The sequence below is a fragment of the Lytechinus variegatus genome, chromosome 14, assembly GCF_018143015.1.
Source record: "Lytechinus variegatus isolate NC3 chromosome 14, Lvar_3.0, whole genome shotgun sequence".
Classification (NCBI taxonomy): Eukaryota; Metazoa; Echinodermata; class Echinoidea; order Temnopleuroida; family Toxopneustidae; genus Lytechinus; species Lytechinus variegatus.
In genome coordinates, this window is record NC_054753.1 from 20,034,842 (window position 1) to 20,061,238 (window position 26,397).

General features: G+C 36.6%; 1 long non-coding RNA gene across 1 annotated transcript in view; it reads right to left on the bottom strand.

Moving 5' to 3' along the window:
- LOC121427562 overlaps nt 1-26,397 on the bottom strand; it is a 53,932-nt gene that overhangs the window by 16,841 nt on the left and 10,694 nt on the right. Inside the window, exon 2 of the long non-coding RNA XR_005971700.1 lies at nt 13,262-13,526. This is a non-coding gene — a long non-coding RNA (uncharacterized LOC121427562). The remainder of the gene's footprint in view (nt 1-13,261; nt 13,527-26,397) is intronic.

Consider the following 26,397-nt stretch of genomic DNA (forward strand, 5'->3'; position numbering starts at 1 on the left):
GTTACTCACGTTACGGTTACTCACGTTACATTTTGTCTATGTATGGTTAACAACACACATGTCATTACAAATTCAATAATGTGTGTAAAATTCATTGCTAGGAACATCTAAAAGAGATTTTATACCAAAAATTGGAACAATTGGAGCTTTATTAGGGAGTAGGAGGGAAAAGTATGATTTCGCTTACTAATTATGCATTAATTAGCATAATTGCTTAATACCAATTTGCATGAAATAAATTACTGTATAGTATTGTAGATTATGTCCAAGACAACCTGCACGCAAATTTTCGGCGTGATCGTGCGGCCAATGGCCGAGATCTCAAGGGGGGCCTGGGAGCCCCCCCCCCCCCCTCTCCCCCACCCCCCGGGCCATATCAACTCCCAAAATACCCTGGCCTAGATAGGGTTACAGGTAAGGGCATTCAATGTGTTGTTCAAACACTCTTTAAAGTTTGGTTAATCAAAACCAAGTCTTACTAATGCACTCTCGCATTGTGAATACTTCTACTAATATTCAATTTTTTTGTGTGATTGTATGACCACTGATATTTTGATGAACAAAGAGTCGCATCAAAGAGATGTACCCTCATTTTGCTTTTAATTAATCAAAAATAACTTCACAACTCACCATGAGACTTAAAACTTGACATCCCACAGAAAATGTTACCAAACTGAATAATTTTTACTGGTTACTCACATTACATGATGGTTACTCACGTTACAAAGTTACTCACGTTACAGTTTTTCTTCATCAATTTTATAAAAAATTGTACTTTTTTAATGATTTTGATCGTCATCACTGTGTCAAAGATTGTTTGAAGGAAGAGAATTTAAAATCCCACCAATTAACTGTGAAGAATTTTTCTCTCAGAAAACAAAGTGAGTTTTTTCGGTTACTCACGTTACATCACCTGAGCAGGTTGCAATATTTATTTTTGAATGAGTACTACAAATTTACTTGAAAAGCGGTTGTGTATTTTAAGTAATTTGACTCTTCTAAACCTCAGAAATATATAAAGTGGTATGTTGTTGCAACAATAAAATGGTAATAAGGCATATTTAATTTTTCACTATTTTTCTTGTATTTTGGTACTTAATGGAAGACACAACTTTTGACCATTTTTTTCCAAAGTATACATATGAAAATAAACTTTTTATTTCTTGTTCCTGAAACTATCATGTATGAAGGACTTAAAGTATAAAAAATTTCAAGAAAATATTGAATTTGAATTTTTAAGCTCATGTCCACCAACCTGTGGAATTGCCCTGATGGTAATTCAACAGATACCCCGATTCGGCCAAAGTTCATTGACCCTAAATGACCTTTGACCTTAATCATGAGACCTGAAACTTGCACAAAATGTTCAGTGATGCTTGATTACTATTATGTCCAAGTTTCATTAATCAGATCCATAAACTTTCAAAGTTATGATGGGAATTCAACAGATATCCCCAATTCGGCCAAAGTTCATTGACCCTAAATGACCTTTGACCTTGGTCATGTGACGTGAAACTCATGCAGGATGTTCAGCGATTTTTGATTAACCTTATGTCCAAGTCTCATAGGTCCATATATTTTCTAAGTTATGATGACATTTCAAAAACTTAACCTCAGGTTAAGATTTCGATGTTGATTCCTCCAACATGGTCTAAGTTCATTGACCCTAAATGACCTTTGACCTTGGTCATGTGACATGAAACTCTAATAGGATGTTCAGTAATACTTGATTAACCTTATGGCCAAGTTTTATGAACTAGGTCCATATACTTTCTAAGTTATGACATCATTTCAAAAACTTAACCTCAGGTTAAGATTTGATGTTGACGCCGCCGCCGCCGCCATCGCCGCCGCCGTCGGAAAAGCGGTGCCTATAGTCTCACTTTGCTTCGCAGGTGAGACAATAAAATGAGAGGAGCAATCTAAAATCTGTTTCAGCAAAATTGGTTATACAATAAGCGAGTTCATAGAAATTTCAAAAGTCTTGTTGTAGGCCTCCTTTCTATGGGGATCCTCAATTTGACAAACATGCTCCAAAATGGCTAATTTTTTTGTGGACAACTCTCTACTTCTATTAGATTTTCCCCCTTTATTTTACATATTTCACATTATATTCTCCTGACCTTGACAAATCATCGCATGCACCAGGAACTGTCGTCCACTCTGTGCACTTCGATGCGAAAGTTAGTTATGCAGAAAACGCATTTAAAGAAAAGCTTTTTTAAAACCAGCAATAAATGCACCTACAAGGAGAGCAAATTATTTACCGGTGTCTTCGTTTGAAAGTTCAGGTTCCAAAGTTCCATCCCGTATCTTTATATTTCTTGAAGTGAATTATTTACGCTATAGTGGGCATCGTAACAGAGCGGAAGTTTCATGGTGAAATCGCATGGCGCGATAGCGCACTGTATCTATGTGGTGTGAATTATATTTTCCCATGACATACTGTATGCTCAGAAGGTGGCAAGATGCAATTGGAAAGATAATGGGGAAAACAAGTAGAATTGTCCACAAAATCTGCGATTCTGAAGCACGTTTGCCAATTTGAGGATCCCCATAGAAAGTAAAACAAAACTTTTAAACTCACCATAACTTGCTTATTTCATTACTGATTTTGATGAAACTTGTTTCAAATTATTCCTCTATTTACTGTACATGTACCCCCCCCCCTTCCAACCTTCTCTCCCATATCCATCTACTGAATAAAGTTGACCACTGAGGGGGGAGGGGTCTTATAAGATAACCCATTCTCACCAGGATGAATTTCTACAGAAGTTATACCTGGCTACTAAGATACCTTTCTTACATGTAGTATTCATGTGGCATGCATATAATTTTTACAACAAAAGGCTAGCATCATCCATGAATGTTTGATAGACAAACTGCTCATGTTGTAAAAGGCATTGAATGCATTTGTAACTGCACGCTTCTCAAACATAATCTCAGCATTTCTGCATCTACATAAAACTTTGAACTGGAGATCAAAAGGCTCCACACAATGACCTTTTGACTTTGAAGAAAACTAGGTAAATATTATACTTTAGACACATACATGTAACTTTTAGAGTTATAAACATGCACTTTTTTATTGTACCAAAGTGGAAGAAAACTATTTTGCAGCAGGAGAAATAAAATCATTTGTGAGCAGTTTTCAAACTTTCTAGTCAAAGTTAAAACTTGATCTACAAGTCACCAACCTTGCTTTTGGAAAAGAATGAACCCCTCCCTGATGTCTCCATTGTCCTGTCCTGGTAATAGTGAGTTTTAAATCCAATAAAAGAATCCAGAAAGGTGCATTAAATGATCCAACACAAAACCGGATAATTCCTTAATCAGGCCTCTCTCGAGTACAACAAAAACCAAGTCGATGGGGTGAATGAATGCATAAAAACTTTCTGAAAGTTTTAAAGCAAATACATCATTAGTGTAAAGTGCAGTTATGAAATAAATGTACAAAAGACAACAATACTATTCTCCAAGGGCTTTTTTGACGTCTTGATGATTACGTTGTAAGATGTACAAATTGGTACCAATCAATGCGTGTTCCACAAAACAGAACGTCCAGTGGATGTCAAAGGGACGGTCAAATGCCTCCTGCTCTAACGCGAGATCTGCATGCCTATACGATTCCTCACTGGTAATCAGGTCTGACAGCTGATCCGTGTGTCGTCATCTTGGTGTATACTCTCCTAACAAGAAATACCCACTCACGCACAATATCTTTCCCACGACAGTTATAGAAGGCTTTCCAGTGAGTGATCCGATAGCTATGCCGAGTGTTGGCCCAGATAATGTGAAATGCGGCTACAATGGGATGGGGGAAATAAGTTTGCACATGCACCTCTAGCAATAGGGGAAGGCAAGGATTGAGTCAGCTGGTTGTATATGCCAGACCCCAACAACCTCAACAAACACTGATTTAATCAAGAGACACCATAAAAGTGGGAGGGCTGTAAACACACCAGTTTGTCAGTCATAGTCATGACCAACAACGTGACCACAGAATCCGCGCTGGAGGGCAGACGATGAACAGAGCACCGATTGTGTCAGGTATTCCACTGGGTATTTAGAAGGAGCACTCCAAAGTCCAAAGCGCACTTCTTCTCTCCGCAGGCCTTGCACTCCTTATGATGAGCATCCCAGCACTGGAGGCTATTCAAGCAGTGTAGAGCTGGTGATTACAAAGTGCGGTGCCTTTCTCACCATTCACTGGCCCTAAGCCCATCCTACGCATTTGTGTAAAGAGTGTGTATGCCAGACCATGCGGGTGAGTGAGATTCCCCTATTCGCATGTGCCCTGTGATCAAAGCAAACCTAACAGAGCAAGTGATTCAGTCATGTGTATACTCTCGGATTTAGGACTCTTGGGGGTTTTCTGAACCAGTTTTGTTTACCCATCAGTAAATTTTTGCAGCTCATTGCACATGAGGACACTGTCAACATGACAAGTCTGACACTTTTTATTCACTGCCCTTCCTTCCTAAACTCATAGGAGGGAAGCCTCAGGAAGGAGATCAATTACGTCTTTAATCTCTACTGAACTAAAATGAAGTGTCTTGATCAGGCCTATGTGTTGATTACATATTATGTAACCCTTGGTAGAATCATGAAGATACGATAACATGGTAGAACTAGGCTTTTAATACATTACTCCATGACCATGAAGGCTTCACATCAAAACATTGGGGAGGTTTACAATGCCAGAGTGGACAGCCAGTGTAGTAACGTCACCTCAAGGAACTGCACATGTACCACCTTCTCTCCCTCGTCTACTATCAAAACCAAGCACCTGAAAACGGTGATTCTCACGTTAATATCCGAAACATCAATAGAATGACGTGGACTTATATCACTTGGTTAACACATTCCTGACACAGGATAAAAATCAAACAGGGGCTCGGGGCCATTTAGCCCCCAAAATGATCAGAAAGAGACCTGGAAATTAAAAAGAGCCCAGGAAAATCCCCATTCCTTGCCATGATAAAGCTTATCCAATGTTGCAGATTTAGGCACGCAATGGGTTGTCAAAAGTAGCCCCCAAATTTCTTTTTTTCTGGCGTGATATCATTTCAAACATACACCTGATAAACATTCAAAGCATCACAAATTAGGCAAAAGACCCTAACCTTATTGGCTCCTTCTAAAAAATGCCTATTTATCCCACGGTGTCCCTGCTGAAAATTTAATGCATTGCTGGAGAATTGTTTTCACATAGCATCTATAAAAAGAAAGATGAAAAATCAAATATCACCCCCCCCCCATGTACATCATCACTGTAGGTTGGTCTAAGAAATAGATTGAAAACACTAGTTTTCCCAAATCTAAATGCTGCCCTCTAGTGTAAAAATACAGTTAACTGTTGGACTAGCTAATGGTAAGATTAAATTCATAACTGACTAAATTCAAGATTTTTCCACCGGCTTTCACTGAATATAAATCTGCTCATTCAGTTTATCACTAATTTACTTCATGCAAAGACAGGATCTAGAGTGGTTATTAAGGTGCCTAAAAAAAGGGAACACTTTTTATCTATTGTTATTAAGAATGGAATAGTCAAGTTCATTATTTAGGAGGTGTCAAACCCTGCTCAGTCAGCTTTATAGGGTAATAAAACACAATGTGGTAAAACCCCAGGTTTAATGACTCACCCTTTCTCAGAGGCAAATGAATAGAAGAAAAAATGTTATTATGTTTCAGTCTTCATACAATATTTCAAAGGGATCATTAAGTCATTCTTGTTGATTTCATTCTTGGGATTGTTTTCATATCACAAAAAATACAGAGGCAGACCTAGAAGAATTGAACATTATTGTTTCATTCTTCAAACATAATTTCAAGAGGATAATTATAAAGTCATTATTTTTTATTTGAAGATATTATTCTAGAGATTGACTTTATATCAAAAGAAATTAAAGAGGCAAACAATTTGAATCCCAAAACAAATATTACAGAGTATAAACATACACTGTCTCTTTCCTAACATTGTCAATACATTCTTTCTCAAAAGAATAAATCTCCATTTTAATACTCCCCTTTTTATTCCAAAAAATGTGAGAAAAAAATGAACTTAAATTTCTTTCCAAAATTGTACGCAGACATGTAAGGCATTCATCTTCCAAGCAAATCCCCCATAATATAAACTTGACACTGACTTCATTCTGTTTTTCATGTTCTCCAGTAAAACCCCCCAAAAACCCAGAAGCAACAGGAAATTTCTGATAGGGGCCCTAAGGGATCAAGTCCGCCCCCATCGGAATCCCGGATGTAATTCATCAAACGAAAGGAACACAATCACATCCTATTAATCTAGCCTGCCCCTCCCTGTCGAGTGAAGGACACGACGACAGGATGCAAGAAAAAAAGACGTTTCGGCCTAAAAAAACAGGAGCGGAGGGAAATGTCTCGCTTGTCAGAGATTAGCCGCGAGTATCTCTCATCAATCGGCAGGCAGTCAAGTCAAAATACGTGGGCTGCCCTAGGAAAATGTCAGTTGTATTTTCATACATGTATTAAGCCCTCTGGTTAAAGGGGAGGGGTCCTGATTATGAATGAAAGACCCACTTTCCCTCATTTCCGAGACTGTTTCCGCATTGGCCCCTTAATCTATAATCCAACTACATGGGGTAATGGAATGTGACAGAAACAAGCATGATCTATGAAGATGAAATAGCTGAATGATAGAATGGATTTCATCCATACATGGACAGCATACTACAGTACTGATGCTACACAAATCTTACCATGCTTTTCATTTTCAACAGACTGTAACTTCAAGACATGCTGTATTGATGGACCTGAAGTAGAAGGTCCGGGTGTATTGGAAAATGGGAGGGGTCAAGCTATCATGACCTTTGATTCGCTGAAATTGACCCCAATATGGTGAGACACTTGTCTGCTTGCCCTAGAGGATGTAGAGCCAGGAGTTGTCAAAATGATTTAAAATCATCACAATATGATATTTCTACAATTATTTTAGTCAGCTACGGATGACAATACTTGAAGTCAAACCACAAGCACAATATTGCAAAGCAAATCGAAAATAGAAATGCAAGGCATTAATAAATTAATTCAAGGCCATCAAAGACCATCTCTGAGGAAAACTGAGTATAAAAAATTAATACAATAATAACTGAATTTACGTATAACTTTTTTCCAGAAGATGCAAAGGACAACAAGTAGGCCCATTGCGTCAGCCTCCACTTTAATAATTCCGGCATTAAATGCATTCAAGAAGTTAATCTTGGCATATTACCCATTCACCACACATGGGTCGAGTGCAGCAAAATGAGGAATAATCTCTTGCTGAAGGAAAATCATATACCATTGCTGGGATTCAAACACAGGACTCTCTGTTTGAAAGATACAAAACAGAACCTCAACCACTCGACCACAATATATCTTACTGGCAAATTATTGGATTAAATAATTAACACCATTCCTGTTTTGCACATATCACATTATGCCATTACATCCCTATGCACTTCCAAAGGACTTGGATATTACCATCCTGGCTTTTATAGCCCCAAAGCCTTTTACAGCGTAGAGGCATTTCAAGGAATAAATTCCTGCCAGGTACCCATTCATCTCACCTGGGGTGAGTGCAGCAAATGTGGATGAATTTCTTGCTGAAGGAAATTACGCCATGGCTGAGACAAGAACCCACGACCCTCTGCTTCCAAGTCAGAAGACTAATCCACTGGGATAGAAAAAATATGGGGCTAACACTATAGTCTCACTGTACACTGACTCTGTACAGTACTCCACTTAAAGGACAAGTCCACCCCAACAAAAACTTGATTTGAATAAAAAGAGAAAAATTCAACAATTATAACACTGAAAATTTCATCAAAATTGGATGTAAAATAAGAAAGTTTATTATATGAAATATGAAATATTTTTATTTTCTCATCATTGTCATGTGAAATGAAGTTTCATTCCTCCCTGAACACGTGGAATTCCATTATTTTAACATTTTGTGCTTCAGGCAAGGAGGTCCTAATCGTCAAATTCGTAAAAATTGAAATATTGTATAATTCAAACAATAAAAAACAAAAGAAATAGTGAGTGAGTGACATCATTGACTCTCTCATTTGGATGTAACTGGCTCGTTCATATAACTATTTTGTTGAAAATAAGCGAAACTTTGAAATGTCATAACTTTCTTATTTTACATCCGATTTTGATGAAATTTTCAGCATTGTGCTTGTCTGATTTTTCTCTATTGATTCAAATCAACATTTTTCTGAGGTGGACTTGACCTTTAAGCAGAATTGTGAAGGGTTTAAAATTGCGACAAAAATGCAGACGAAAATATCCCAACTTCTGTCCTTGGCCTATTTCATTGCATGTTTCAATAACATGTACATGTATAAGAGGATTCACTTTACAACATACATCAGGCTTGTGATTAGTCATAGAGGACACCTGATCAGACACAGCAAGATATCTTTTCAAAGTGAAAATTAGATCATCACCTCCTACCACGCGTTGACAACAGTATCAAAATCAAGTTGGTAAAATTTGGAAGGATTGATACTTTTCATCAAAATGGGCACTTCCAAGGCCCCGAGCAGCAAGCTTGATGGGTGACACAACAGGTGGTTTCAGACCGCCTCGAACTTCATCAGTTCCAGGTATTCTCTGAAATTTACCCCGATCAGAAAATACCAAGTATTTTGGTTATGTGAAAGCAAAATAGGCGTAATTTCCCTGAAAGAAAATACCCGCTAATTAATAGTAGGCACTTGGCGAAATTACGAGAACATTCGCAGGGATTTTTCCAAGGTCGCAGGTATTTTGGCAATGTGAAAGCAATTTACGGGAACTTTTAGCCCAGCGTGTCGTTGGGCGCGGGCACCGTGGGTGGCTGCTGGGCTAGTGATTTTGAATCTCGCACCTTACCTGCTTATCAGACCATACTGCGCATGCTCATAACTTCAGGAATATCCCGAAGGGTATGTTTCAGGGCGGTGTGAATGCAGGAATAATTAATGGGTATTTTTTAGCCTAAAAAAGTTCTTGTAATTTAACGGGGATTCTCATGATCGAGGCGGTTTGAAACCACCTAAAGTATTGTAGGGTCAGTGGCAGAGTAGTAGCACTGAATGCCATGAGATTCAAGGTTGAACCCAGGCTCACTTTATCAATTTCTTTATATGCTATAAAGTGAATTGTTATAATTACAATTTACAAATGTTTTTTCTTGATACATGTACCAATTCCAAATGGGTCCAGAAATATTACATGTACCAGCCTGCAATGTCATACATGTACGAAACTATAAATATTAATACAGAAAATAATGATATATATAGTCATGGACCAAAAGATTTTCGATTTGTTTAAAAAGTACTTTTTCAAGCGAAGCAGGTGTACTCCGGCTGATTGGTTGTGTAAAAAAAATGTAATTATGAAAGAGAAAGGAGTCCCGTACCTTTACAACAATAACTTTATTATTTACACAAGATAACAATTTCAACTATTAGCTGATTTTCAAGCAGGCCTTGCACCTTTTTAAATATTACCCTTCCCCATTCTCAAAAGTCAAAGGCAGAATGTTGACGGTCCATTTTCAAAGTCTTTGGTATGACTCAGCTGAGAGTGAACATGGGCACTCTACACTGACATGTCTGATCTTCTGGAAGCACCATTGTTAACACAGAGATTTCATGTGTACAACTCTGACAAAATTAACATACAAACCTCTGTGACATCAGATACATCAGATGCAGGAATAGAAGATGTATCATCAGGAATAGAAGGTGTATCATCTGCAATAGAGGGTGTATCATCCGGTTCTGAAGACATTGTTTTCGACTGAAGACAATCACGCAACACTGACATAAAAATGCTAATGACCGACAACCAATAGAAGATTAAGTGAAAGTGAGCTAACAATCTGCACAGTACGTGTAGAACATGCCGAAGTATAAGCCCATATCTTTCTATGATATTCAGACTTTCAGAAGCCTACCAGCAAAAAATAACATTTCATTTGAAGTGAAAATTTCATCTAGCGAAGTAAAATGATACAAACCTATTGAGGTTTTAAGCAGCTAGGTATATCTACTGAACGTTTAAAGGGGTTAATCGGTTATTGGAAACTTCATAAAAAAAATCATATTTCAATACTCAAAGTGTTTGAGACCTCAAAAGAAAAGTTGGGTTGCAATGCTTTTATTCAAATTACAACCATAGATCTCTAAGCCAATCTTTTTAGATCCTGATGATTTTTTATTCATAAAATCTATCCCAAAACTCTTTCTCATCTCATTCAACCAGTTTTTAAAAGAGGAAACCTGTAATATGGACACCAGTTTAATCGATGTGTAACGGAAATGCTCGAAGTGGTCTTTGGAGCAATAAGTGGTCTCCCTAATCAGTTTTTTAGAAGACCACCCTGCCGTATAGTTTTCAAAACCACCATGCCTTGTTAGACTGGTTTAAGAGTAGGTGGACAGAAGCTTTCCCGAATTAATCTTCGCACACAAGTATGAGAGTGTTTGCATGTTCTGCGCGCTACAAAGTACGCACTGTGTGTAGAATGCTTATGCTGTGGTTCCAAATTTCATGCGAAACATAAGACCCAACTGAGAGCAAAGTGGTTCAGGAAACCAATCAACAATAATAGTAGCCAATTTTCATAATGCTTTTCCAAGAATGGTTCAAAGTGCTTTAAAGCATATCATTACCCCGGTCACTGGATTTATTTCAATCCCGCACAAAAAGTGCAAAAACTCCACTCCCTGGGGAGCATTCCTTGCATTCATCGCAGCCTCATTATGCCTATGGTGCTGGCAAAGTCAAACATACAATATCTTTCGCATCCTACCGGGTACCCATATAGCACCTGGGTCGAGAGTGGCAAAGTGTGGATTAACACCTAGCCCAAGGACTCTACTTGTAGACCGCGGAGGGATTCAAGCACAAGACCTTCTGTTTATAAGGCGAGAGTCAGAACCACTACACCATGGCTCTCCCAGTTCAGGAGATGGTATGAGAATGCGGGCAATTTTGGCAAAGCGATCTTCTTAAAGGACAAATCCACCCAAACAGAAACTTGATTTGAATAAAAAAGAAAAATTCAACAAGCATAACACTGAAAATTTCATCAAAATCGGATGTAAAATAAGAAAGTTAAAATAAGACATTTTAAAGTTTCGCTTATTTTCAACAAAATAGTTATATGAACGAGCCAGTTACATCCAAATGAGAGAGTTGATGACATCACTCACTCACTATATCTTATATGAAATATGAAATATTGTTTTTTTTCTCGTCGTTGTCATGTGAAATGAAGTTTCATTCCTCCCTGAACACGTGGAATTCCATTATTTTAACATTTTGTGCTTCAGGCAAGGAGGTCCTAATCGTCAAATTTGTAAAAATTGAAATATACTATAATTCAAACAATAAATAACAAAATAAATAGTGAGTGACACCATCGACTCTCTCATTTTGATGTAACAGGCTCGTTCATATAGGAACTATTTTGTTGAAAATAAGCAAAAACTTTGAAATGTCATAACTTTCTTATTTTACATCCGATTTTGATGAAATTTTCAGCATTGTGCTGTCTGATTTTTCTCTATTGATTCAAATCAACATTTTTCTGAGGTGGACTTGACCTTTAACTACTATACATGTAGATTCTAAACAGCTCTTTTCAGGAAAACCATTTCAAGGAAATTGAGAATGGGGTCTAAGTTATTAAAAAGAATTTGGAAAGGAAAAACCAGGACCACTTTCCCTTCCCTCCTATCTCGCACTCCCCTTTCTCAATTTCTCTGTAAGAAGGAATTTGGGATCATGATGGGGGTCATGTATGAAATCAAGGTTTGAGGGGGAGTCATCCCTGTGATGAATGATGACTTTCACTGTGAATGTTTACATAGTGGAAATAAGTTCAAGGGGTTATGTTATGAGACAAATCCAAGGTAAAGGCTCCATGCATTATCTTACTTGTTTTTCATCATTTTATAAAGGGAAACATATTGGCCCGTATTCTGATATGGTTTAAATTAAACCCATGTTTAATGTTGTTTTTTAACTATGGAGAGCCAATTGGGGTACAAATCCCTGTTAACTGTACACATCCAATTATCATATGACGCCAAAATTGTCTGGGAATGATAACTGAAGTATTTTGAAGATTTTTTTTTCATTATTATTTTTTTTTTATTTATTGTTTCATGTGTTCACATCATCCACAATCTCATACGTGATACATGATTATTACATAAATACAATATTACGTAAAGAAAATATTACATAATCTCTCATTAACAGAGCACACAAAGGTCTTGCAACATAAGCTTGAAGCTTGAGTCATTACAAAACCATTATTTTACACTAACCAGAAAAAAAAAACTGATGAAAGGGTATATATGTATACAGGTACATGTATATACATGTATGTATGTATATGTATTATGAAAGCAAAAGGAAACAGAAAAGAAAATATATACATACTGTAATAATTATGTAATATAAGCAGAATTTTCAAATTTTTGGCTCTCCATAATTTTAGACCAGACTTAGACCATAGTTTAAGTTAAACCTGATATCAGAATACGGGCCATTGAGTTTAGGAATGATTTCAACCATGATTTCAACTTTTAGACATGAAATATGAAACTACTTTATCCATCTCTGCATCCATTATTTCTCTTCTGTACCCTTAACTAAATTTGCAGCTTGCAGAAAGCAAGACTCTGAAATCGATGTTAATCATTTAGTAGTAAATCGAGATCTAGAATAAGTTCATGCTAAGTTGAAAAAATATAAATCCTTGTGAAATTTATCAAAAAATGTATGCTGAAAGCCAGCACACAGAAGGACCCCAATACAGAAAGCACATGGAAAAAACTACCATAAAACATGCATACATGTATACATACTTTTTTGTTTATACATATTTTTTATGTACCGGTATGTAGTTTAGAAATTGAATGCAAGCTTCCTAATATTTGCTTCTTTTTTTCAAAACAAACTTTTTCATAAATTATTATACACCTTTCATTCCTCTCTCAATTCATCTTTAAAGTCTTCACTGGCCAAGCAGAGGAAGTCCAAGCACTGTTTTTTCCTCAAAGGTTGATTTTTACTCTTTATACTTCATACACTATAGCCCCTTTTTCTCCCTTTTCCCTGTTTTCCTCTTTTTTCAAAATGTTTTTTTTCTGCTCTATTCTCCCAATCAAAACTATATTCTCTCATTTAAAACAGCCCACTGCCATGATTTTCTTGAAGAACTCCTCACCTTAGCTTTCTTGACTTTCTTCATCGACGCTCGAAGTCGTCTCCATTCTGGCTGCGACATCCCAAGCTGGTTGACATCATCTTGCTGGACGTACGTCAAATGGTCAAGAGCGGTCACTCCAAGCTTGTTCACAAACTCCTGGTGGTAGTGTTGGAGGTCCAGGTCATCTAAAAAGTCATAGAGGGGGCTATCATACGGCATGGTGGTCAATGAAGAGGTTGACGACGACAACAACGAGGGAGAATGGTTGCAATCACATCATATTCTGTAAAGGAGATCAAAAAAAAGAAACACTTTTGAGGGATACTGCAAAACTAGTATCGGTCGAGTCCATGGTTTATGCAGATTTTCTTTATAAATTACCCTTATTTACTGCGTATATTAAAAAAAAGTCGAATGCTGATGCGCGGTTTTGTTACAGTGCGCCAAATTGACGCCTGTTAGCATGGTTATCCAATATCCACGCAATTTTAATCATGAGTCCACTCTTCAAACAGTGGACTCGTGAATAAAATCAAATAGCCTATCTTACCATGGAAACAGGCGTCAATATGGCACACTGTGACAAAAACATGCATCAACCATTGGACCTGTTTTATACACGCGCCCGATACGCGCTAAATTATAATAAAGTGTAATTTATACAGGAAATCTGCATAAACCATGGATTCAACAGTAGGTTTTCAAACCACCTTTGTGAATTCGGGCCAATATTTCTATTCTTTAAATCCCCTTCCTACCCTCACCACTTTTTAGGTGGTCTGTCTATGACAGATCACCTATTGATTTCGTCAGAATTTTCTTTATTTATTCTTGGCACCTATGTTTGTCGCCAACTTTTCTCGAAATTGGCTGAATCAATTTTGCTGATTTTTTCGTCATATATAGAATCTATCATAGAGACGGCAAACTAAGCTTTTCAAGGTCATATGGTCATGATGACGTCATCTACGCGCCATTTTGTAAAATTCTTCATTTGATCATATCTTCATTATCAATTATCAAAAATTAACAATATTTACATGACATTAACTTCATGTCAAGGGTCAACTGTCAATGTCATCAAAGGTCATGTAGAGGTCATGACGCGCGCGTACGCGCGCGTCAAAGGTAAAAAAATTGTCCAAATGACCTATAAATTTTTTTGGGTACGTTTCAGGTCATTTTAAGCATTTCAAAAATTTGCGCGCGCGCACGTATGCGCGCGCGTTTCCGCGCGTAACGCCTGAACGCAACGCAGAAACACCGTTTATTTTACATCATTGCATTGCTAATCAAATTCTGAGCAATTTGATACCTTGATCAACCTTCTACAACCATTAATATGGAAATTAACACCCACTAAAGTTTGCAGCACGTGTGCGCGCGAGCTCTCACTATAGGCCATATATGGGCAAAAACATGCCTATTGAAAATTCACTGTAGCTCTGTAAATAGTCCATTGACCCCCAATTTTTTTTTCATATATCGATAGAGTATGAGTTGTAGATTTGATTTCATGTCACCAATGTCCCTCAATTTTATCATGACGTCATCAAAATGGCGCCTAAACTAAAAATTTCATTTTTTCAAAAATGACGTCATCAAATTTATGCAAATTTGGTTGTAACTTCTCGAATATAGATTATTTTTCGCCCAGATTTTGATATGTTGTAGTTTAGAATGTACTCTTTCTCGTCAGTAAACATGAATTTTCATTTTGAGAAACGCATCATTGCGTAAAACAGCGATGAAAAGAGGCATGTCATTTTTCCTCATTTTGCGTGTAATCTCTATGGGACATGACTTTTTCCCAAAACTAGATTCGACATTCCTCTATTTCGTGAGCCATATCTCCATTTTTTCTTGTCAGCTTTCCCTGAGCTTTTAACATGTTGTAGCTGAGATTCTGGGCTATCGAAATGTGCCCTTCATTTTTTGATCAGATGCCGGGATCATGCCGGTATTTCACTTGCAAAATTGGAATTGTAATTCTCAAAATTGCTTACGTGTAATCTCTATGGGGAATATCGTGGCTCAATGGATAACGCATTTGACTTGCTTTCTCGAGGGCGGAGGTTCGAGTCCTGAGATGATTTTTTTTCAATTTTTTTTTCTTTTTACCACCTCGTACATGATCCTTTATGATGATTTTATGGTATAAAAGTTAAAATTTAGCAAGATAAAACAGATTATAATCACTTTTTTCATATCACATGCATATATAGTCATACATCAAAGAGACCATTTTCCGGACCCTTTTCACAGTGCTTTATCATCTACCGTCTTTCACAAGTATTCCATCCATAATGAGCATTCCGTTGTCATCATGAAGGTCATATTGATATGCATGAACATGGTAATAGTGATCATGATGCCGAGAATAAAGACAGACCACCTAATTCGTCCGCATGACGAATTAAATTCTAGTTCTCTTTCTTTCTTTCCTTCTTTCTTTCTTTCTTCCTTTATTTCTTTCTTTCTTTCCTACGACTATAAATCACCGAATCACAAAGCTACATGCATGTAGATGAAAAATATAATGGACCTTATATTGCAATGAATAATAGGCAAACAGAAATTACTTATTGATGTACATCTCTCTCTCATATCCCGCTTTTTCTTTCTCACTGGATATTCTCATGAAAACCCCGATCCACAAAAGCCTTGGCTCCTTATATGATTATCTTAATTGAATCAAGAATAACAATAACTGGCATTGAATTAGACCTATCTCCAGACACAATTGGATGATTCATTGTCTGTATTATAAGATATCAAATAAGGCCTACACCATCTGCCCCCCTCAAGGCTAAATAAAATATATCCCATAGATAAGAAATGAATTTATACAGTGAGTAGTAATGTGTGGATATTGAAATATGTACGTTCCCAAATAATTAAGGTCTATCTGGTCCATGAACAATGTCTTGCCTTTTTTTCATATTATTTCACCTTTTTAAGTTTTATACTATGCAATGTACCTTCACAAAAAATACTCATGATTTTAGGGTTCAATTGCACTTTTTTTCTGATTCAGATCCAATTCATGGATCACTTTTAATGGCCACTAATGTTTCATTAATACCCCCAAACAGTGTGATGTACATTTACAGTACAATACATTGTACATGTACAATATGGAGGCCTTAGTACAAACTTGCATTTGATATCTTTAATAATTCGTTATTATCATTCAGTATAATATACAGGTGATAAAGAAATCACTATTTGAAAATGACAATGGTATATAAAATTCTGTCAATTGACAGTGGATGTCAATATTGTTCGCTAATTTTCAGTATGCATTGTCAAACTTATTTGATTGGTCATGGAGTAAAATTTGATTTAATCCAACTTAATTTAACTGATTCAGTAGAGCATTACCACTCTTCCCTTTTATAAAGTAATCACTAAAACTTGATTTGAATATATCAAATCACTCTTGTTTGTTTGAAGAAGTAGGCTACAGTGTACATTTTAGCTGGGATCAGCAAAACATTCCTAGCAAAGAACACAAGAGGGGGTACTTCTGAAATTCCTGAAAACTCACCATCAATCAAAGACCATAACATTGTACACTACATGGGTAAAGTGCCTGATCTAAACACGAATGTAACTTCATGTCAAGTACATGTATGTTCTTTGTACTGTATTTCAAATTGATAATCTAGTAGATAAGACAGAATTTATCAGTGATTGATTGAAAATATACTTAAATCATTAAACGTATTTCTTTGAAATTCAGTCAGGAAACATTTTGGCAATTAGTGACGACTAAATTAAGTCTTCTGGATTTGATGAAATCATACTGCATACCAATCTACATGGAGTACAAGTTATAATATAGTACATCAAATTCCAAACTTTATATAGAGGGTACAATGTCCATGTAGATAGAGACACTGTACATGCACTTGTATACCAAAACCAAAGAAAAAAGGCCTAATGTTCAGTCATGTGCAGTCAGATATGAACATTAATCATCATGTTCATGTTTACAAATGGTATTTATCTTCAATCATGTTCAATTATACAACTGAACATTAATCCTTTGTTTTCAAGTTTTGTTTCTCTTTATGGGGAAATAAAACTAGCTAAATGTAAAGGTAAGCTACAGTCTGTATAAAGCAGGAGTGGATACAGGAGCATGGAGATAAAAAGCATGTTCTCACTGCTACTGTTTGCCAATATCAGAGTTTCATTTTAAAAATCTAATAACCTGGTCCAACCAGACAGTCAAGTCATTTATGTGCTTTACAAAAGGGGTTGTGTTCAAGCCACACATACGGTCCAAAACCTTGGTTTTGAGATGCATTTGTAGGCTGGCTTTAGTTGAAAATCATGTGAATACACTGAATCATAATGTATTGTGCAATATGCATGCCACTTTGAAGGGACATTTTGTACAGTGCAGGTCTGTAGGTTGCCAGATAAACACTGTACATTTTCTATATCTCAACTTTCTCTTGGCTCTATACCAGTATTGCCAGCGGGGAACCACTGGTTCCAATTTGATCTGGCAACCCCCTCTGATCGACCGACCCGACAGAATCAACTCCTACCTCAAGTACTCCACCAGAATTTGATTTATTCCATACCATGAGGCCTTGGGTGCTCAAGGGTAAGTTCACTGATGCAAAGGTCGGCAAGGGACTTCAATCTTCCTCAGGGCAAGATACCGATAATCCTCCTTATTGAAATTACAAGCTCCCAGGAGACGCAGGTATACACTATGCGTTACTTTAACTCCTTCCATGCCCTTGTCGTCAATTAGCCCAACAAAAATCCCACGTAGTGTGATCATTCAGATGTTAAATGATACAGTGGGAAAAAAATGGATTTACAAATGTACTTATCATAACCCAGATGCTTTTAATTACTGTTTTCAAAGCATTCTAAACAAAATATATCAAGACATGTGAGCAATTTTCAAGTGTCTGTATCAATTAAAATCATGAACAGGTAATTTTGGTAGGTTTCTCGGTCTTGAACTCACTTCTAAAATCAGCAACAGCTGTATGCTTACAGTGTATAAGCTACAAGTTGATTTGCTTTTATGGAAAGTTCACCAGATGACAAACTACAGCACTTTGTGCAAGAAGGATGGTCCTAATAATAGTTATTTCATAGTACTTTAACATGCACTTGTATATTTGCAAAATGTTCTAGCATGGAAAGTTTGTCCTCCCACAAGAAACTTTCAATCTCAGGGGAGAGATCTACTCCAAAATGGAGTTTTCATTTTCTGTGGTGTTTATGAGAAGTTTTGTTAAAAAAAAAAATCCCAGAGAGTTTGTGATATGATTTCTTTTCAGACCGACTATAAATATTATCAGAATACCTGATACTTTAAAATATGCAAAACAAATTAGTAGTAGGCCTACATGTAATATCCCCAGAAAATAATATTCAGTGTAAATTTTTGTTTCCCTTTGTTTGGAAATATATTGAATCACTGACGAGAAAGTTATTTTGCTCATTTCAAGATATAACCCCTTTAACTACAAAGGGGAAGACAATTAAGAAGCGATGAGCACGCAAGAATGCTAGGCATTTTCATCTCCAAAGAAGGGCCTCCCCAGGTATTCCATTCAAATTGATTTTGGAAAACGGTACCAGTAGCTGGTCGCCTCTTAATAAAGCACTCCAAGATGTTAAAAATCAATATCTAGGATTGGTGCAATTAGATACCGGTCATTTAGTATTCACAAAATCTCTTTTTTCAAAATGTCTGTGTCAGCTTCTTATTCATCACAGCTCAGTACCTATAGGCCCCACATATAGACACATGCCTAATCCCTAACAAATTATAATATTAAGCAGTTACACAAACATACAAGTAATAGACACGTTTTCATGACTGTTTATTAAACCATGGGCTCTGACGACGAGTGTGACTTTGCCTTTTACTTTTTTAGATTTATGCTCCGTTGTATTTTAAAATCTATTAATTTTTTAAGGCATACTACTATAACCAAGTCTCTAGTTGGCAAAACAAAAGCAACCCAATTGCACTCCAGAACTTCACAGCACTGTAGGCCGAGAGAGAGGTTTAGACCTTATAGTAGATTGAAGCACTTTCAGAGATAAGAAGCACTTTCAATAGACTATTAAAAAGCAGAAAGCCAGTTGTATTGCTATGTCAGTGCGCAAAATCTTACCTTAACCATACAAGCTCCCCCCCCCCCACCAAAAGACAGATCATCATACTGCACATGGACCTTCAAACAGCATCACTAGACACATCTGTCATCATTTCTGTCATTACATTTCTCATCAACCAAAATGTAAGAGGATATTTCCTACCAGTCATGAATAAGCCTACAGTCTGTTCACATGAACAGACATTATTCCCAACGCTCAATAAAGACGAGTCACCGTAAAGTGCATCCCAGACTAAAACGAAACCAGGGCCCCGTAACACAAAGATTAGCGATCAATCGCTAAATGAACTGACAAATCAAGATCAATGATACATGCGCATTTGGTTTAAAATACTGACCAGGGACCAATCAGTGCGGTTCTTTCATATTTGTAATCCATCGCAAACCTTTGTGTTACGGAGCACAGGACTGGTCGTTGGGAGTTGTTTTTGTTTTAGCTTATACGTTGCGCATCATTCAGTAGTGAATATTTGCGCTATTTCTTTGTGTGTTTTTGTTTGTTTGTTTGTTGTTTGTACATGTATGTTTGTTTTTCAAAATTAAAGAATTAATGGTAGGTATTTCATTTTTACACCATCATAAAAAGGATCCCACTGGCACTTTTACATAATTAATGTCAAATTTGTAATAAAATCATTTAGGGCCTACATGTATGATGATTTAGTTTAATATTTCCATGTATCTCTTTTTTTCTGGGACACACTAGAGGCTTACATGTATATTAGCAGTGTTCAGACAATTATTCACCAACTAGTAAATATGGAGAGCTGCATTTCAAACAAAAATATATCTGAAGTTTTAAACAAAAAATGAGGTCATCAATGTAACACTTTAAAAATAAATTCAATATCATCAGGGTGACGCTTCCCTTTAAAACACATTCATGTGCATACAATGATCTGCATTCAGGCAACCATTAAAGTTTACAGCAGAATGAGTTATGGCTGGGGGCATTTCAGCTGGCATTTAGAGGGCAGTATTCTCACTGATAAAATGAAACCATGTCCCCTTTCCAATCGTTTACTTCCAAATTCAACAAAACATCATGGAAACTGAATAAAAACAACAATGTTGAATCTTGAATAAAAAAGTAAAAAATAAATATAAACTGAAATTTGCTGTTTGGGCCATTCTGCATCACTCTAAATATCAAAGATAACATGGGTTATTATTAATTCATTGATTTATACAGTTACAAAAAATATCAGAAAATATTTATAAGCTAAGCTGTGTTCCATCAATGCCCTAATGAAAAAAGTGACAATTACAACAATGATCAATTGATCATCAATATCATAAAACCTTTAATGAATAAATTTTATTATCTCAGCAATGCTAGTGAAATGAATAAACAACAATTTTACAAAAACATAGGCTAACTTGATAATATTAATACAGGTCAAAAGTTATCACAATAGAAACTAAAATACATATAGCCAGTAATCAACTTGTTTGATTTTTTTAATGAAATGGAAATTAAGAAAATGGTACTTACACCAAATGAAAAGTAGACAACTACATGTAGGACATGGAATAATACATGTGGAATGAGATCAAATTGAACATGCTGTAGGCAAAGGCTAATTTCCTGTATGAATACAGAATTGTTTAATAGTGAGTGGTGTGAACGATATGCAGCAATGCTACATGAAGATGCAAGTTATCTTCCAGTGTGAACACGTCCAAGATGCAGCATGAAGCACACAACACTGCATCATAACATTCAATTTATTCCCAGACTGCGCTCGCGTGAATGATGTGGCATTGGCTTGGTACTTGAGATGTTAATGATGAACATGTATGTCTGAGGCTGACTCATGAATTAAAATCACCCAGGAGAGGATAGATCTGACCAAAGTGAGCTGGAAGTCAGGCAGAAAAATGTATAGGTATAGGATTAGCTAATTAGGGGCACTGCAATTAATATGGCTTTTTTTCTCAAGAGTGCAATTTCTGATTTTCAATTCCCTGCCTCCCCCCCCCCCACCCCCTCCTTTAAGTTCACCCAATCTTATTATAAAATGTACATGTACATGTAATAGCTATTATTGAATCTCATAAAAGAACTCCTGTGAAAAAAAAAGGCTGCGAATAGTAGCCTATTCTACCAGTGTATTCTGAATGGATGCTTCCTTTTATAATATATTATCAGGATATCTTTGTGACTTTCAGACACTCATTTTGCCTGAAAAATAACTGGAATATATTACAGCCCCATACACAAACATTGTACATGTATGTAGGCCTAAAAGGCTGAAAAGGACAGAAATGGGAAGTTGATCAGGGCATACTACATGTAGACCTGTTCAGGGCCCGAAATCAGGTAAAAGCCTGCAGACAGACTGGCATCTCTGCAATACGCCTACTGAACATACATGTAGAAAACGCCATGATGGAAACAGCAATCAAGAGTGTAATAGAGCTAGTCCTGTTCAATGTTATTAGCAATGTTGATAAGGGATGCGGAAGCCATTAGGATGCTAAGAATGTGACAACCGACATGAGATGTGACAAATGTTTGTCAGCATCCCCTTGGATCTTCCATCAGGGATGCATACAGAGATGACGAGATGTAAAATACATTGGGACTTGGAGATTTGAGTGCATCTACAACTGAACGTCTTTAATAGAGATTATTTCAGCTTGTAATAAATTCAACCAAAAAGGAAGACAAAAATGTTTCAAATATTTATCATATCCAATCCATATAGGTACAGTATGCAGCACTTATTAAGCGCTATATAAATGTTGCATATTATCATTGTTATTACAATCCAGTGTCCACAAACAAAGGCAAAGTTCAACCTGACATGTAAACTTGGATATGATAAAAGATGAAAAACAATACCCAAAAATGGTTTGCATGTTTGTACATGTAGTCAGTGAAATTCCTTTGTTTTAAGAGTAGGCCTAAACCTTTAATAGTGTAAATGCTAGACAAATAAGTATTATCAAGGAGATATTATCTCCTTGGTTTTATTGAGTTTTTTTCTACTGTGCAGCAAAGGCCCACAAGTTGTTTCCTTTACTAAATATCAATGTAGAAGATATTTCCAATGCTCAACTGCAGAAGGGCATCAGGGGAAAGCAATGAATGAAAAGAAGACTAGTCTATAATTAGCAAGTCACTTTTATTGATTGCCCTTCGGCTTGTATTATGAACTGGTATACAGAATGTACACAGGCAGCATGGAGCTCCATGCAGGCAGAGTACTGTATGTACATTGAACTAGTACCAACCAGACAAAAAAAAAATATTTTTTTATTTATTTGTGGGGGCTACTTTTCACACCTTACCACATGAATCTGCATCATTGAATAATTAAAGGGGAAGTTCACCCTGAAGAAAACGTCGTTGTAAAAATAGCAGAAAAAATAGTAAAAAATATTAGTGAAGGTTTGAGGAAAATCCGTTAAAGAGTAAGAAAGTTATTAGAGTTCAAAGTTTTGGATTTGTGACGTCATAAACGAGCAGCTGCCGCATGTGTTATGTAATATAAAATGTATGAATTTCAAATTTTGTATGGTTCTTGATGACTTAATTTTGTTTTCTATTCATGATCGGGTGTGAAATGATTTAACTATTGACATACAAAAGTTACAGTGAAAACCATTGATTCTATTTTCTCAGAAAATGACATTTCATTGATTTTTTACCATTTGCTATGTAGGAATGCTGCTAGCATATGACGTCACAAATCAAATACTAGTAATTGAAATTCTTATAACTTTTTAATTACTTGATGAATTTTTCTCAAACCTTTGGCAATATTTTTCATTATTTTTTCTGCTATTTTTACAATAAACCTTTTTGTCAGGGTGAACTTCCCCTTTAAGGCTTAACATTAGGTGGTTTCAAACCGCCTCTTTCATAAGAATACCCGTTAAATTCTGAGAACATTTTTAGGCTAAAAGATTAATTATTCCTGCATTCACACAGTCCCTAAACATACAATTCGGAATAAGTTCTTGAAGCAAGCAAGGCGCGAGATTCAAAATCACTAGCTCAGCCGCGGCGCCCGCACCCAACTACACACTAGGCTAAAAGTTCCGGTAAATTGCTTTTACATTGCCAAAATACCTATGACCTTGGAAAAATCCCCCCGAAATTCTCGTAATTTTGACAAGTACCTACTATTTAGTGGGTATTTTCTTTTGGGGAGATTACGCATGATTTGCTTTCACATTGCCAATATTACCTGGTATTTTCTGATCGGGGTTAGAATTTCCCAATCAGAAAATACCTGAAACTGACAAACTTCGAGGTGGTCTGAAACGTTCTATTGCAACAAACTGGGATTTTCCAGTTCCAGTGCTCCTTTTTTAGTTAATAGGTTTTTTTTTTTCATTTCAGGGCTAAATTGCCCCCAAACCCACATGTACATGTATTTCCAGGAGGAAGGGGGAGCAAAGGTGCTCCTCTTCATGTAAACTTATATTAAGTTTTTGAGCCGAGTTGCAATCTGCATATGTAGGCTACAGTACATGTACAGTAGTATCTCTTAACCAGAGCAAAGTACAATCTGGATGAACATGAATGCACACATTCCATATAGTCACAGCTAGATGCCCAACAAAAAAGGTGCTAGACTAGATTTCATTTGAGTAGAGACTGGAGAATGAACTGTGAAAAGAGAGGAGTGTTTAGGGTTGATATCAGCCATTGTTAGCACTGATTGTATTGTTTGACATTAAATTGGGTACTGCATGATAATTAACAGAGGCAGTACATGAATGAAACTTTCCACCAGTCTACCAGAGACTGTGATACCCGGGGGGGGGGGGGGGGCCACTTACTAATTGACGAGTGGATACCATGCGCGACCAAAAAAACACTTAAAAAGGATGTCCTTTTCACGATAGGGCACGTTACGTACAGTGTACGTAACGTTATAAGGGTGTCAAAAACACAAAAATAATGAAAAAAGGGTATCTATTTCGCTAGAAAAAGTACGTGTTTAGGGTCGAATTTGCGGGGATGACAAAACAAAAATTAAAATGTTTTATAAAGGATGTCCTTTTTACTCCAACACTACGTGTTTAGAGTCCTATTTGCGCGAGGTGTAGAAGATGGGGTCGTACTAAACCAAATAAGGTAAAGCTGACGACCGAAGGACCCGTAACAATAAAACATTCCTGTACTTGTTTAGGGGTTCATTTCAGGGAATATTTTTTGCCAAGACTATCGTTTTGTTTCCAATACATTAAGGGTAGGGTTTCACACGCCAATACTTGTTAAGGGGTGCATTTTCAGAATATGGAAATTACGTGTTTAGGGTGCTTTTCGAGACCCCATGGTCACGCATGGTATCCACTCGTGAATGGAAGTGGCCCCCCCCCGGGCTGTGATATTATCACGACAAAAATCATTGCTCTTTTTCTTGTGAAGAATCCCTGCACTTCTACATGTAGGAAAAACAAATTATACAACATGTATTAAAGCCTACATGTAGGGCTTGTGCCATCACATCAGGTTATCGCGTTGGTCAATCGCGTATAGGCCTACTTGACCATTTGAGAAAAGGGCCACCTAAATTCCTGAAACGTCCAGTCAAGCTTACCCGACCATTTTCACAAAACATCGGGTAAACTGGACCTGACCTTTTGGAAATGTACAGTGTACATGTAGAGTGTCCTTGTCTCGATTAGTCGGGTGGCCTGGCCCCGACGAGATTTTAGAAATTTAGAGTGCCCTTTTCCTGAATGGTAAGGTTTCACGATTGTGGGCTGATGATGTTATATCCCCACTTGTTCTTTGTATTTTATTATATGAAATTAGGTTTATTCAATAATTTTTACCAAGAACAATTTTATTGGATCGAAAACTGATTATTCAAGTGCATTAGTTTATATTTATTACCAGTGCCACATCTTTATTTCATCATAATGGAGACACACCATTTACACATGTATGAAATAATGAAACATTTATGATTTCATGCATTAACATAAGAAAAAGGAAATTGGGGATGTGACATCATCAGGTAACCCAATGAATATCCATAAAACGATGTGCATACAAAACTGTTTACCCCAAATAATGATAAACTTTAAAATTCAATAACTTCATTATTTGTTATCCAATTTTGATGAAATTTTCAGCATTTTGCTCTGTGTATTTTACCCTACATGTATCTATCTAGATATACATGTTAAATATTTTCAGCCACCATCCCCTTTAAGATTGAAGATTTGGGGTCCTGGTACCTGTGACCTTCTTTTCAACGATATATTTTCTTCCTATCCAGAGATCTACCTTTCAGAATTTGAATCTGTGGGTGTTATTGTTCAGAAGTGATTGTAGAGAAGGGATTTGGCACCATTTTTTGTTGGATTTGCAGGCCCTATAGTACAGGACTTTCACTTTTGAATATGAATGGGAAAGGGAACAAAAGAGGGGAAGAAGAAAGGGGGAAAGGAAATCGGCGAGGCCTTGAATAATGTACTGTGTTTATCACACTCAGCTGCTACTACTGAAGCTTTCTATGTTTGGAAAGTGGAGTAAATAAAGAGATTACAAATACAAATGTTGATAGATCAGAGGAAGTGGGGGGGGGGCTGATGAGATGGTCTGTTATTTAGTTATGTTTTGTTTACTGGTTCCAATAAGAGAAACCACAATCACAAAAAGAGGGCTTTGTTTAGAAGTTGTGCAAAATACTTGTCCAAGTCTACTTTGTACGCCTACATGGACGATTGGCATTACATGTATAATCATTTTGAAATGTTAAATGACAAGTCCACCCCAACAAAAATTTGATTTGAATAAAAAGAGAAAAATTCAACAAGCATAACACTGAAAATTTCATCAAAATCGGATGTAAAATAAGAAAGTTATGACATTTTTAAGTTTCGCTTCATTTCACAAAACAGTTATATGCACATCTCGGTCGGTATGCAAATGAGGAACTGATGACATCACTCACTACATGTATATCTTTTGTATTTTATTTTCTCGTCATTGTCATGTGAAATGAAGTTTCATTCCTC